At 38.2% G+C, this 15,323-nt stretch overlaps 1 protein-coding gene across 3 annotated transcripts in view; it reads right to left on the bottom strand.

Moving 5' to 3' along the window:
• Positions 1 to 15,323, bottom strand: part of GRIK2 (glutamate ionotropic receptor kainate type subunit 2) — a 622,020-nt gene that overhangs the window by 252,559 nt on the left and 354,138 nt on the right. The window lies entirely within an intron of this gene.

Genomic DNA, 15,323 nt, shown 5'->3' with positions numbered 1-15,323 from the left:
CTTTTCTCCCAAAGCCTCTGAGAGTGAAGGATCATTTTCCAAGATGGGTTGCAGATTGTGTATAATGTGCTGGAGGGGTCTGAATTGTGGACTATAGATAATAACAAGAGAAGTTCTGTTATTTTCTCTTTTTGATCTGTCATGAAGTAATTTATGTCTGTGTACTTCTTTGGCTCTGTCCATTTGTTTTTTCACTTCTCCAGGTGGGTATTTCAGTTTTAGGAATGAGAGCTAACCTAAGTCTTTAGCTCTGAACATGCTTTACATGCAGGTAAGGTCCATTAATATCTGAATACTGGCAGCTGGATGCAAATAGTGAAGTACCAACTAAAGGATCAAGAGCCACAAAATCAATTTCCAGAATCAAACCAGTTCAGCCACTTCAAACTGAAACCCATGTCAATTGCATAGTAGACCCTCCAATTTACAGAAATTTTATTTCATCTATATTCTATGTTGCTGCAAAAATTGCCAACTTGCAACTTGCCAAATGAAACATGCACAGACAAATCAGACCCAAGAAAACCATGAACAGCATGACAGAAAATCAGTTATTAACTATTTACAATGGCAGGCAAATTGGATACTACAACTCAGTGGGGAAAGGAGAGAATATTATGTACTTCTTTCTTACAGTTCAGTTCCTGAAAATAGTTACTGAAAATTAAATGGTGAGAGATCATTTTTATATACAGAGCTTACTGCGCTGCATACAACCAACTCCAGAAAGTTGTGGGAAAAAATATATTAGACTTTCAAATTTTCCTCTTACCACAATATTTGCTAGCTTCCTTAAGGAGAATTTAATGTTATGTAATTTGATTTGACTTTGGTTTCAGAGTTCTTGAAGGCAGACAATGATTATCTGATGACTCCCAATATTATGAGTGTGCTAGAGCCATATCGTAGTTGCTCTGCATCTCTATAATGTTTTGTGTCATCAAACATTTTCCTAGAAAGAAAACTGCTTCTATAGAATGTATGTGTACCTCAAAAAGATAATCTTAATAAAAAGCAATATGCAGCTGAAAATCTCACTGGATTCCTCCTTAAAATCTGTCTGCATGATATTAATGACATTTCTAAATTATGAATTTGATTCACTTGTGTAACACTTGGTTCACTTGATATAAAGTAGTAACACATCATAACCTGTTCTAGATAAAAAATATATGATGTGCCTCAGCCAACATATATTTGTGTGGGAGGTTATGGCTATGAGCCAAGGCTATGGTCCTGGGCAATTGATGTTATGTGCACCTTGGTAAATAGAGGTCAAATGAACTAAAGGAAAAAACATGTCAAAGATCCATCCTCAGCTAGATGTGTGTGTATCTCAAACCTCAAGTTTATTGTTGTTTAATTGTCTAACATGGGACTTCTGCATGCACCAAAGAGAGCACCAGAAGACACACCTCTACAATGGTCCATTTTCTATTTTTTGAAGGAAGCTTTTTATCTTCAGAAGTTTAGGCATTTTAGGAGATTTGTTGAACACACCATCACTAAGACATACCACACAACCTTTGTTAATGGAACGAAGCAGGGATTTATGACTTAGTTTAGCCTACTAAAGGTGAATATCAGTTCAACCCAAACAAAACAAAACACCTTTCAGGTATACTATAGACATGTCTACCACACCACAGGAAAAGTTAAAGCTAGATTCCCATGAAAAGTTATTATTGGCATCTGTCTTTCACCATTTCATTTTAATAGAACAATGTTACAAACAAGTTCATTTTTGTTACTTAGCTGGGTAATACTAACAATGAAATAATTTATAGAAATAAGCACATGTAATTTTATGATTTCAAGTCCCAAATGTGTGTGTGTTTTGGAGCAGACTTATAGCACAGCTTTTAAATCTGAAAAAAAATACTATTATTGACATTATTAGGAAAATCATTCCTTACACAAAAACAGAAGCAAAGGTGTTCTGGAAAGTTTGGAACTCCTTTGGCAAGTAAGATCATTTTGGCAGCTATCTGGAATTGTTTCATTTATTTCACCAGCTGTTTGAGTGGCTCTATGTTATTATCTGCAATATATGCTGTTGAGCTCCAGAGAAGAACACAGTGTATGGGGAAAGAATATTGTAAGTGTTTTCCCACTAAAAAGATGATCTCAAGACAGTTTTGGAATAGTCTTCTTTTGATTTTCATTAAGACACAGAACAATAATAACCATGACTTTAAATAAGGAAATGGATGACTAGATACTGTTAAGTCTCCACTCAATGAAATAGGCACACATTTGCCTTTGCTCCTGAGTAAGCAGGGGGTTGGATTCAGAGGAAGAGGATGAGAATGTCTTATGCTACTCTGTAGTGAACCTCTGATCAGCTGAGGAGTAACAACCATGTGTTCTGGAAGGAGCTATGTTGAATTATGCTCCCTTAGGAGGAATTAAGAGTGTTTGGACTCTTAGTCATGGTCTATTCTAGAAACTACGTGATTCAGGGGGATGTAAACACTCATTCTTGTGTAGTGTTATTATACCAGATTAACCACCCAGTATAGGCAGCAATATGTCTGTTGAGGCACATCTACATAGCAGGACTAAAGTTGAAATAAGCTACACAACTTGAGCTACGTCAATTGCATTGCTTAAGTCAAAATAGCTTATTTCCCTTTTGGCACTCTGTACAGAGCAGGAAGTCTGAGTTAGAGCACACCTGCTTTCCTTACTCCTCATACAATAAGGGTTACAAGAGTCTGAGTAAGAAATCCTCCAGCTTGACATTTTTTTGACATTATGTCAAAATAACTGCTTGCTAGGTATATGAGGACTATGTGTTTTCAGAATAACACCAGTTAATTTGAAATAATACTGCTGCGTAGACATTGCCTAGGAGTTTTAGTGACTTGAATTTGTTATTCTAAGATTTGGAATAGTGTAAATTTACAGGAAGCCTTTAAAGAACTTGAATTATGCATTTGCAAAATCAGGTACAATATTGTATATCTAATTTTATAGGATAAACACCTTCATGTTTCATAGGATAAACACTTTCATGACATTCACAAAATTTTTCATAAAAACAGGTTAAAAGAAAACCTAGAAAATTGAAATAGATGTTTCTGGCATGGGAACAAGTGGCCGAAAAGTCAGCAGCTAAGAACTACATCACATGATATTTATGCTTACTCAGGTATAGTACAGTCCTTTAACACCCGGTGGGCACTTTTGTATGACAGCTGGTCTACACAGCTCCAAAATCTGTGATGAGAGGTGAAGCCAAACTGTGGAAGTGTCCCACAAGAAGATGAAGTTATACCAGTGAAATTTTACCTGGACAGTTACTTGCTTGTTTTTTGGAGGGGCAGGGATGCAGGGAACAGAGTGGATAAAATGCTTGGGGGGAAAGACAGACAGGAAATGAAGATAAAACATTTTCCACAGAAAAGAAAACATCCACAACTTCAGAGCCCAAAATGGCAGTGTAATTATATATTCCGCTTCAAAGTTTTATTAGAAACTTGAAGCAAGCAGTAAAGGCTCCCCCACCTCCAAAGTTCAACACCTAAGTTACACCTGTAGGATATTGCCACATAAACTGTCAGTAGCCTGAAATATGCAATTTGGGTAATTGTGTGTATAAATAGGGGTTTGTATGCTAATGTACTTTTCTGGGGAAAGTAATTATCCTCCTGCAAATGGAAATGCATATTTTGCCAGTGCAATATAGTTGATCAATTTAGAAAAAATAGCATCAAAGGTTCTAAAAGTCAAAATGCCAATGACAAAGTTTACTATATGAAATCAAGGGTAGCCTCTCTTACAAGATTAAAAGTTTTAGATGTTGCATTACCTTTAGATTCCAACGTGCATATCACAAAAGGGTCAAATCTAAGCCATTCCCCTGAGTTTTTGATGTTTGACAAGTGGCTACAAGCCATCTGTCTGTTTCGAGAGTTTATTTAAAAATTGAGAATACCAATATATTAGCTTTATAATTAATATCATGTTTGTTTGACTAAATAATATTCACCGATTCATAGATCAGAAAGAACCACTGTGATTGTCTACTCTGACCTCTTATATGAGACAGGGCATTGGACTTTTCTGAATTAATTCCTGTTTGAACTGGAGCATATCTTCTAGGAAAGAAAAATCCCAACTGTATTTTAAAATTGACATGGTATTTAATAGTACCATTCACAAATTTGCTTTTTTTCCCCAATTGGCATTACTAAAATAAATTCTTATTGATGCTACAAAGAAGCTTCTAATGTATTCATGTCATTATAGACATCAGATTTGTGGTTTTACAAACTAGTTTTGATTTTTCAACATACAGTTAACAGGATAATATGGACAATATACAAAATACTTCCTGAATCAAATGGTATAAAGTCAACTGAAAGGTCTCTCTCTCTCTCTCTCTAACAGATGTTGATAAAGATGCTCATTTAAATATATTTCTATTTATCATATTAAAACTACAAAGCAAATATTATTAGGAATCACAATAATGAGTCATTACTTGTCAGAAGACAAAGCACTGGCTCCAAGTTTTATAGATATATTCTAAAGCTTTGCTAACCCATAATAAGTGACAAATGTATCTTTCTGAATTCATAGTGGCTTTTTATTTTAAGACTGTGTATTCTTAACAAAAATGGAATAATAAAATATTATTGCGTTCCCTTAGATCAGCATGCTGTTGAGGAGGGCATATGTGGTTCGAGGAGATTAAAAATCAATCACTAATAATCCTCTCCATGGTATCAGACAATGCAGCTCCACACTTTGATATAATCTGTTTTAGATATGTGGAACTCTGAACTCAGGTTTTGAAAACTATCTGTGCACTACTGCAGCATGAATAAGTAATAATGATGTATAGCCAGAACTTAACAATATTTGTTATTTGCTCAATGTTTAGCAGATTGTAAATCCTTTAATGAAATCACTATTTGAAATTATCCTGATTTTTTATTTATTTGTAGATTACCAGTGAACACTTCCTTCTGGTGACATACATTTTCCTACTAAAGAGGTAGCATCTCCCCTCTACCCACCTGCACTGTATTTATTTCCACTTTAAAAAATATCCTGTTACTGAGAAGAAGAATATTTTCCTGATGATTTGCTATTGTTAGAGCTAGGAATTGTGAACTTTAGCTCTACTCATTATGACTACTTGAATCAAAATGCTGCCATATCTAATTAACATTTATGTCAGATGTACGGTGTACACAAAGGTCTTTCAAAGTTGGGAAAAAGGGAGAAGTGAAATATTTGAGCAGCTGCAACCAATCAAAGAAATACAATATCTTATTCTGACACCTATCAGCCATTTGGGCAAGGGCATTTTTCTGTAGGAATGTCATGACCAGTGAAAAATGAACAGCAAAGCAAAATTTCTCTACATGTTAGATGCAGGATTGTCATAGACACAAAAACTCTTTGGATGTCATTGTTTGACACATTTAAGGCACCATTCAGAAGTCTGCTTCATTATCACCTTTCTGGTTCTGACGGTACGTCTATACTACACCGTTATTTCGAGATAACTAGAGTAATTTCGAAATAATGTGAACATCTACACAGCTATTCTGTTATTTTGAAATAATTTCAAAATAACGGACAACTTATTCCGAAATCTGTAAACCTCATTCTATGAAGAATAATGCATATTCTGAAATAACTATTTTGAAATAAGTCATGTGTAGACACTCCACTGCTTCTATTTTGAAATAGCCCCTCACCAGGGCCATTCAAAGTTATTCCTCCCCAGTGCCTCCTAGAGTTCTAAATCAAGGTAGCATATCTATATTAGGAAAGCCTGCCTCAGACTAATTTTGAGGCTTCCCCGAAGTGTAGACATTCTATTTCAAAATAAGCTATTTTGAAATAACTATTTTGAAATAAAGCGTGCAGTATAGACATACCCTGAGAGGTATAACAGTCATTGTACTACTGTGCAACATGGTTTAAAAAACTGAAAACAGAGTTTGGCTTTCCAGCACTGTCATCCTCATCTAGTTTTCTTAAATAAAATATATTTTTACTCTCAACAAGAAACTTTTTAACTTTAGCCGGATTATAAATTAATTGGACTGCATCCCAGACAAGCATGCTAAATTGCAGTCCCACTAGAGCAGAATATGTTTGAGTGGAGTCCTATTTTTACCAAAACGAATTCATTCCAACTACAATGTTACACTGCATAAACTTAACCTACTTTCAGCTGACTGAATCATACACCTTGTGTGATAATCAAAGAACATCAAAGTCTTTATTAGTTCTCATTATAATGCGAAGCAAAATGTTCTGCTCTTATGATGCATCTTTAGAAAATCTGCAATAATGTGGAAAAACAGAATAGGCAGTATCAGCAATTTTCTAGAGGCACTTATTTTTGTGCTTTTTACACTCAGTAATCAGATTGAGATAGAATCAAGTCTACATCATACCTGAGTACTATTTCTCCAAGCTGTTTTTAAAACCCTCCACTGGTGGGGAATTCCACTATCTTCCCTAGAAACCTATTCCAGAGGTTAATTGTCCTTACAGTTGGAGTGATATTCATAGTTTCTAACCAAAATCTCCCTTGCTACAGTTTCAGCCCATTACTTCTTGTCTTATCTTCAGTAGACATGGAGAACAATTGATCACTTTGTAACAGCCCTAACTAAATTTGTTATCAAGCCTCCCTATGATTTTCTTTCCTCAAGACTGAACATCCCCAGGTTTTTAACTTTTCCTGGTAGGTCTGGTTTTCTAACCCTTTTATCTTTTGTATCTATTCTGGATGCTCTTCAATTTGTTCATATCTTCCCTAGCTTGTGGCACCCAGAATTATACACAGTAATCCAGTAGAATAGAACAACTGTATCCTATGTTTTACCTATCCACTAGTCCAGCAGTGGGGAACCTCAGGCCCGGGGGCTGGATGCGGCCCCTGGCTTGCATGCATATGACACCCAAACCTCAGGGCTCCCTTCTAGCATTGGGGAGCCCGCACCTACCTGAAGGACTAGAGCACATAAAATCTACTAGCCTGGACCCCACTAGGCTCTGGTGTGTCAGTGGACTGTGGGGTGTGTCTTTATATTTCTCAGTCAGGGGCCACCTCAGTGAGGGTTTGGTAGGTTTTTTTGGCTTCTCACTTGTGTGCGGCCCCCAACTGATTTTTCCATGGGTCAGCAGCCCCTGACCCAAAAAATGTTCCCCGCCTCTGTCCTCAAATGATGATAGCCATTTTCCCCATCGAGTCACACTTTTGACTCATATTCTATTCGTCATTCATTATCATCTTCATAGCAGTAGTTTTCAACCTTTTTCAGTTTATATACTCCTTTTTTTTTTCAAATGGAGGTGTGGACCCTTTTGGAAATTTTAGATATAGTGTGTGGATCCCCAGGGGTCCATGCATCACAGGTTGAAAATTGTGGTTCTATAGCCTTTTCAGCAGTACTACTGCCATGCCAGTTAGTCCCAATTTTTCAGTTGTGTGTTTCATTTTTATTTCTTAAGTCTACTGCTTTTCACTTCTCCTCACTTAATTTTATTAATGAAAATCATAGAATCATAGACTCATAGAATAATAGGACTGGAAGGGACCTCGAGAGGTCATCGAGTCCAGCCCCCCACCCTCAAGGCAGGATCAAGCTCCGTCTACACCATCCCTGACAGATGTCTATCTAACCTGTTCTTAAATATCTCCAGAGAGGGAGATTCCACCACCTCCCTTGGCAATTTATTCCAATATTTGACCACCCTGACAGTTAGGAATTTTTCCTAATGTCCAATCTAAACCTCCCCTGCTGCACTTTAAGCCCATTACTCCTTGTCCTGTCCTCAGAAACCAAGAGGAACAAATTTTTGCCTTCCTCCTTGTGACACCCTTTTAAATATTTGAAAACCGCTATCATGTCCCCCCTTAATCTTCTTTTTTCCAAACTAAACAAGCCCAGTTCATGAAGCCTGGCTTCATAGGTCATGTTCTCTAAACCTTTAATCATTCTTGTCGCTCTTCTCTGTACCCTTTCCAATTTCTCCACATCTTTCTTGAAATGTGGCGCCCAGAACTGGACACAGTACTCCAGCTGAGGCCTAACTAGTGCAGAGTAGAGCGGCAGAATGACTTCACGAGTTTTGCTTACAACACACCTGTTGATACAACCTAGAATCATATTTGCTTTTTTTGCAACAGCATCACACTGTTGACTCATATTCAACTTGTGGTCCACTATGACCCCTAGATCCCTTTCCGCCATGCTCCTTCCTAGACAGTCGCTTCCCATCTTGTATGTATGGAACTGATTGTTCCTTCCTAAGTGGAGCACTTTGCATTTCTCTTTATTAAACTTCATCCTGTTTACCTCTGACCATTTCTCTAACTTGCTAAGGTCATTTTGAATTATGTCCCTATCCTCCAAAGAAGTTGGTATCATCTGCAAACTGAATAAGCGTACTCTCTATCCCAATATCTACATCGTTGATGAAGATATTGAACAGTACGGGTCCCAAAACAGACCCTTGAGGAACTCCACTTGTTATCCCCTTCCAGCAGGATTTAGAACCGTTAACAACAACTCTCTGACTACGGTTATCCAGCCAATTATGCACCCATCTTATCGTGGCCCTATCTAAGTTATATTTGCCTAGTTTATCAATAAGAATATCATGCGAGACCGTATCAAACGCCTTACTAAAGTCTAGGTATATGATATCCACCGCTTCTCCCTTATCCACAAGGCTCGTTATCTTATCAAAGAAAGCTATCAGATTAGTTTGGCATGACTTGTTCTTCACAAACCCATGCTGGCTATTCCCTATCACTTTATTACCTTCCAAGTGTTTGCATATGATTTCCTTAATTACCTGCTCCATTATCTTCCCTGGGACAGACGTTAAACTGACCGGTCTGTAGTTTCCTGGGTTGCTTGCCTATATTCTTCCTTTGTTAGTTGTCCTAGTTTCCATTTTTTATATGACTCCTTTTTTATTTTGAGATCGTGCAAGATCTCCTTGTTAAGCCAAGCTGGTCTTTTGCCATATATTCTATCTTTCCTACACAGCGGAATTGTTTGCTTTTGGGCCCTTAACAACGTCCCTTTGAAATACTTCCAACTCTCCTCAGTTGTTTTTCCCTTCAGTCTTGCTTCCCATGGGACCTTACCTACAAGTTCTCTGAGCTTATCAAAATCTGCCTTCCTGAAATCCATAACCTCAATTGTGCTGGTCTCCCTTCTACCTTTCCTTAAGATCATGAACTCTATTATTTCGTGATCACTGTCCCCTATACTGTCTTCCACTTTCAAGTTCTCAACTAGTTCCTCCCTATTTGTTAAAACCAAATCCAGAACAGCTTCTCCTCTGGTAGCTTTTTCAACCTTCTGAAACAGAAAGTTGTCTCCAGTGCAGTCCAGAAACTTATTGGATAGCCTGTGCCTCGCTGTGTTAGTTTCCCAACATATGTCTGGATAGTTGAAGTCCCCCATCACCACCAAATCTTGGGCTTTGGATAGTTTTGTTAATTGTTTAAAAAAGGCCTCATCCACCTCTTCCACCTGGCTAGGTGGCCTGTAGTAGACTCCTAGCATGATATCACCCTCGTTTTTTACCCCTTTTAGCTTAACCCAGAGACTCTCTACACAGCTATCTCCTACGTTCATCTCCACTTCAGTCCAAGTGTGCACATTTTTAATATACAAGGCAACCCCTCCTCCCTTTTTTCCCTGTCTGTCCTTCCTGAGCAAGCCGTACCCTTCCATACCAATATTCCAATCATGCGTCCCATCCCACCAGGTTTCTGTAATTCTGTAAAAAAATATGGACAAGCATCAGATTCAGGACAGATCCCACATGATACAGCTGCAATGAATGGATCCCTACAACATTCTCGTGAGGAGGAAAGTATTATCTCCATTTTAGAGACAGGGAAATGAGGCACCAATGAGATCATGGATAATATGTTCAATGTCATCTATAATGTCTATTACAGACCTGGAATTCAGAGCAAATACTTTAGAGTTACTATCCAGACTTTGTCTACACTATGGCTTTTGCTGGAAGAGGCAATGCAAATGAAGCACTGATTAGCATATTGTCGTGCTTCATTTGCATCTATTCTGAGCCATTTTTGCGCAAGAGGTTTTTGCACTAAAAACCCCCTTTCTGCACAAGATCCTTATCCCTCTTATCTGAAAGAGGTTTTTGCACAAAAAGGAAATGTTCACACTGCTTGTTTTTGTGCAAAAACCCCCTTTCTGCACAAGATCCTTATCCCTCTTTCAGATAAGAGGGATAAGGATCTTGTGCAGAAAGGGGGTTTTTAGTGCAAAAACCTCTTGCGCAAAAATGGCTTGGAATAGATAATACAAATGAAGCATGGCAATATGCTAATCAGCGCTTCATTTGCATTGCCTCTTCCGGCAAAAACTGGAGGGCTGTGTCTACATTGGCACTCCTTTCCGGAAAATGGATGCTAATGAGACCAGTCGGAATTGCAAATGCCGCGGGGCATTTAAATATCCCTCGCGGCATTTTCATGAACATGGCTGCCGCTTTTTTCCGGCTCGGGGTTTTGCCGGAGAAAAGCGCCAGTCTAGACGGGATCTTGTGGAAAATAAGCCCTTTTCTGCAAGATCCCTTATTCCTACTTGAAAGATCCCTTATTCCTACTTGTGGAAAATAAGCCCTTTTCTGCAAGATCCCTTATTCCTACTTGAAAGTAGGAATAAGGGATCTTCCAGAAAAGGGCTTATTTTCCGCAAGATCCCGTCTAGACTGGCGCTTTTCTCCGGCAAAACCTCGAGCCGGAAAAAAGCGGCAGCCATGTTCATGAAAATGCCGCGGGGGATATTTAAATGCCCCGCGGCATTTGCAATTCCGACTGGTCTCATTAGCATCCCTTTTCCGGAAAGGGGTGCCAATGTAGACACAGCCGTAGTGTAGACATAGCCCCAAAGTCTAACACATCAGCAAACTGCTCCTACCCATTATATGCAGTTGCTGGAAAAACCATCTCTGCTGAAAATGAGGACAAATACATGGAACAATTGCTCAAAATATAGGGGGCATTTCAAACATAAAAATGTTGTCACACTTTGATGCTCAGCACAGATAAATAAATGTCATTATAGAACTATCAGTGTCATAAAGCTTTAACCAAACATTGGATAGCTTCTCACCAAAGACTTAATTCTAATGGATCACGACCATTTAAGACATAAACATGTACGTACAGAGCCAAAACCAATGTCATATAACTTCAGAATTCCCACAGTCCATGGACAAACAATGCAAAAAGGCATTTAATATGTTCAAAGTAACCTCAGCAACAGACTGCAAAGTTCGAAGAGGATTTACCAGAACTGGAGCTTACCAGAAATTGGAATTCCCCCATTCCGTGGAAAATCCCAAAACAAACTCCCCCCCCCCACACACACACACACACGACAAACACTCCAAACATTCCAGAATGGCTCAAACCCTAAAATTTCAAGATTTCCAGAAAACAAGAATTCTGAAATTTACTTTTCATCTTTTCTGAAAGGCTCCCAAGTCTCATCAAGTTTTCTGGAGCTCAAGCAGTCTATCAGGTAAGAAGGTGGATCACCCAGAGAGTCTGTGAAGTCTCCAGGCTGCCAAGAGGCCTGGAATCTTACCTCTGGAGAAGTCTAAACTGCATCTGTGAGCAAGCCTCCTGTCTAAGGTACCCAGATTCATGCTAGCAGAGCTGGAGTTAGCATGCTAAAAAAAGCAGTATGACTATTACAGATCCAGTGAAGACTCAGGCTAGCCATCCAAACTCAGAACTGCAGACTATGTCTACACAGCAAAGTATGCCCAGGGTTTGAACTCAAGCTCAGGCCTACTCTCCTCTCACCTCTTCTTTCCACAAACAAACTGTTATTCTTTGGTCGCTCAAGGTATGAATTTCTCTTAATGGGTTGGGAGACTTACTCCTGTCAGGAGTGCAGATTTACCTGACAGACCCTGAGAGTCTTTACTTCCTATGGCCTGTACTATGCAGTGGTCCCTTTTTTGCCTTAGGATATGTCTACCCTCCACGCTTATTTTGAAATAAACTATTCTGAATAGTTACACCAAAATGGTTTGTTTTGAAATATCACATCTACACAGCAGGGAAATCTTAAAATTAATCTGAGGCAGGCTTCCCTAGTGTAGATGTGCTATCTCGATTAAGAGCCCTAGGAGGCACTGGGAAGGAATAACTTAGAATGGCCCTGGTGAGGGGCTATTTCGAAATAGTAGCAGTAGAGTGTCTACACACACCTTATTTTGAAATACTATTTTGGAATAGGCATTATTCCTTGTAAAATGAGGTTTACAGATTTTGGAATAAGCTGTCCGTTATTTTGAAATTATCAAATGGCTGTGTAGATGCTCACATTGTTATTTCAAAATAATGCTAGTTATCTCGAAATAAAGGTGCAGTGTAGATGCACCCTTAGAATCTGTGAAATGACAGTTTGATCATTTTTATCTCTGGTCATATACAGACATCTACAAAAGACAAGGCAGTTCATAGCCACAATCTTTAATCCACCTGCAACTACCTGTACAATATAAAGAAAAGCAGAGTACTATAGGGACTTTTAGAAGTTAGTGAAACAAGCAGAAATAAGGTTCATAAAAATAATAATTCTTGGCAAGCAGACCAGATTACCAAAGAAAATAACCAAGGTATCATATATGCCGATAAAACAAACATAGGACAGTAATGAGGCAGATATTAGCCCTACGACAAAAATCCAGGCTTTCAGGCTAACTGAGCCAAACAGTCTTTTCTGACAATATTTTCAAACGTAAGAAAGAAGATAAAAGTGTGGAAATAAACAGAAAAGTGTGTTTTCCATGTTCTATCTTTGCATTTCTATAGCTGCACTGGAAATTTTCTGTCACTAGATTCCCTGCCTCTCTGTATAGTAACAAGCAAAGTGGCTGGCATGTACCATGTGCTACAGATGGATCAGCAGTGGCATACATCTGGCATGCCAGCTGTGTATTTTTCTACACTATCCTTTTTTTCCCCAGTTTGCAGCCAGCACTTATACCATGCTGCCCTTCTGGGAATATATTCTTCCTTCACAGTACCTTAGTGACACTGGATAAGCAAAAATATTAGCAGGAGTAGCAGCACAAAAAACATGGTCTTCTAAATTATTTTAGTTGCTATTGCAGAACCTGTTGGAGGGATCCCAAAGCTGTAACTTCCTCGAATGCTACTCTTTGATTTTAACATTTCCATTATTTTTTTAAAACTTTGTTCCTGACACGTACCCTTTCACTGTGGGCTGTACAGCTGAAATTTCACTAGTATAATACAGGCAGTCCCCGGGTTACATGGATCCGACTTACATCGGATCCCTACTTACAAACGGGGTGAGGCAACCCCGCACTAGCTGCTTCCCCCTAGCAGACCAGGGAGACGCGAAGCTTGCGCCCCCTCCCCTCCCCAGCAGACCAGGGAGACGCAGAGCAGCTTTTCTCAGCAGACACCTCAGCTTGAGAATAAAGGACTGAGGGAAGTGAGGTGTGGGAGAATAAAACTGAGCTCTGGAGAAATGTTTGGCTAGAGTTTCCCCTACAATATGTACCAGTTCCGACTTACATACAAATTCAACTTAAGAACAAACCTACAGTCCCTATCTTGTACGTAACCCGGGGACTGCCTGTATAGTGAAATAAAAAAAGAAAAAATATTTCCTGCCTAATAATTGTGTATCCAGAGAATATAGAAAATAACGTGTTCTACATGCTAACACATTTATTAAATACAAAAAGATGATGCTACAATGCAAGGAATCACACCTATTCTGTGAATTCAAAACAAACCACCATATTTATAAACTTGTCAGAATTCAATTTATATTTGTTATAATTTTGATGGATAATATCAATTATTAGTAAACTTTTTTATTTGGATTAATTTAAAATTACACAGTTGCACAACATTCTGGATTTTAAGCATTTGTTATCACTTTATCAATTTAAATCATCAAAGATGTGGGAAACTATGGAATGGAGAAAGACAATTATTTAATGACAATGGACATTGACATTTAAAATTTTTAAAGCTTTGAAAAACACAAAACCATAAAATGTCAACATCAAAATATACAAAGTATGTACCCCTCAACTGAACTATAATAAATTATAAAACAGCATTTTCCTTACTTTGCCTATCTGTACATTTTTATTAATTGAAAGCTTTTTTTGTCAGTTTGCGAGTGTACGGTGAAGTAGATGTTACCTAATCTTTACTGATTAAAATCCAATCTTTCCAAGTCTATCAACAGATACAAGAAAAAGTTTGGACCTTTAATTATTTTAAGCACTACCCTTCCTATGTCTTTTGTTTTCAAGCAACAAGAATTATTTGAACCTTCAACAAACCATAATTGAGGTTTATAAAGGCACTTATTGCAGAACAAGTGTATTTCTAGTGTATCAATCATGAGATGAGGACATATGTCTATACAACTTAAGCAAAACCATAATATAATATAGCTCTTATCTACACTTTGGCATATGTCCCAGATATAAATGTATGTGGCCATTCCAATGTACACCTCTGGTTCATAGAGGCAAAGCCTGTTGCATTAGGTGGATTTTACTTTTTTGCAAACACAGCACTCTGGCTCTACTAGTTACGACTATACTAACTCAATGTGACTCATGGCCTAAATAGATTAAAATCTCACTGATGGATAGATCTCAAAATATAATTGTTAATGGAGAATTGACAATTAGTAGGGATGTTTATAGTGGGGCCCTGCAGGTTTTATTTCTTGGTCCAATATTGTTATCACTGATCTGGAAGAAAATATAGTCATTATTGATGAATTCAGGAGGTGAGTCAAAGATGGTTGGATAGTGAATAATGAGGAGGTCATTATATATATATGTGTGTGTGTGTGTGTGTGTGTGTGTGTGTGTGTGTGTGTGTGTGCGCGCGTGTGTGTGTGTGTGTTATTTGTTCTGGCATGATGTGGTAATGCTTTGAGTTGGTGTCCTTTGAGGAGCTAATGTCTGATGATGAGCTTGGAGAGATTGGATGGGTTGTATGAAGTCCAGAAATGAAAAGCAATGAATCCCCACTTCTGGCCTTTAAACAATACTCCACCTCTCCAAGCTCATCACCAGAAGCAGGAAACTCTCTGCTAACTACTTATGCTAAATTATCTATTCCACCTTGCATTTATCTGTGATTCTCACAGTACCTTTCCCAGAACCAAAGAAGAACTTTATATCACTTGAAAGTTTATCTTTCTCACCAACAGAAGTTTGTCCAATAAAAGAAAAAGTAGGTTGCATTCTAATACCTGTAAATGCAA

Source organism: Pelodiscus sinensis, chromosome 3 (assembly GCF_052426305.1).
Source record: "Pelodiscus sinensis isolate ZL-2025 chromosome 3, ASM5242630v1, whole genome shotgun sequence".
In the NCBI taxonomy this organism is placed as follows: Eukaryota; Metazoa; Chordata; order Testudines; family Trionychidae; genus Pelodiscus; species Pelodiscus sinensis.
The sequence above is the reverse complement of the archived record's forward strand: the minus strand, read 5'-3'. Positions and strand labels throughout refer to the sequence as shown.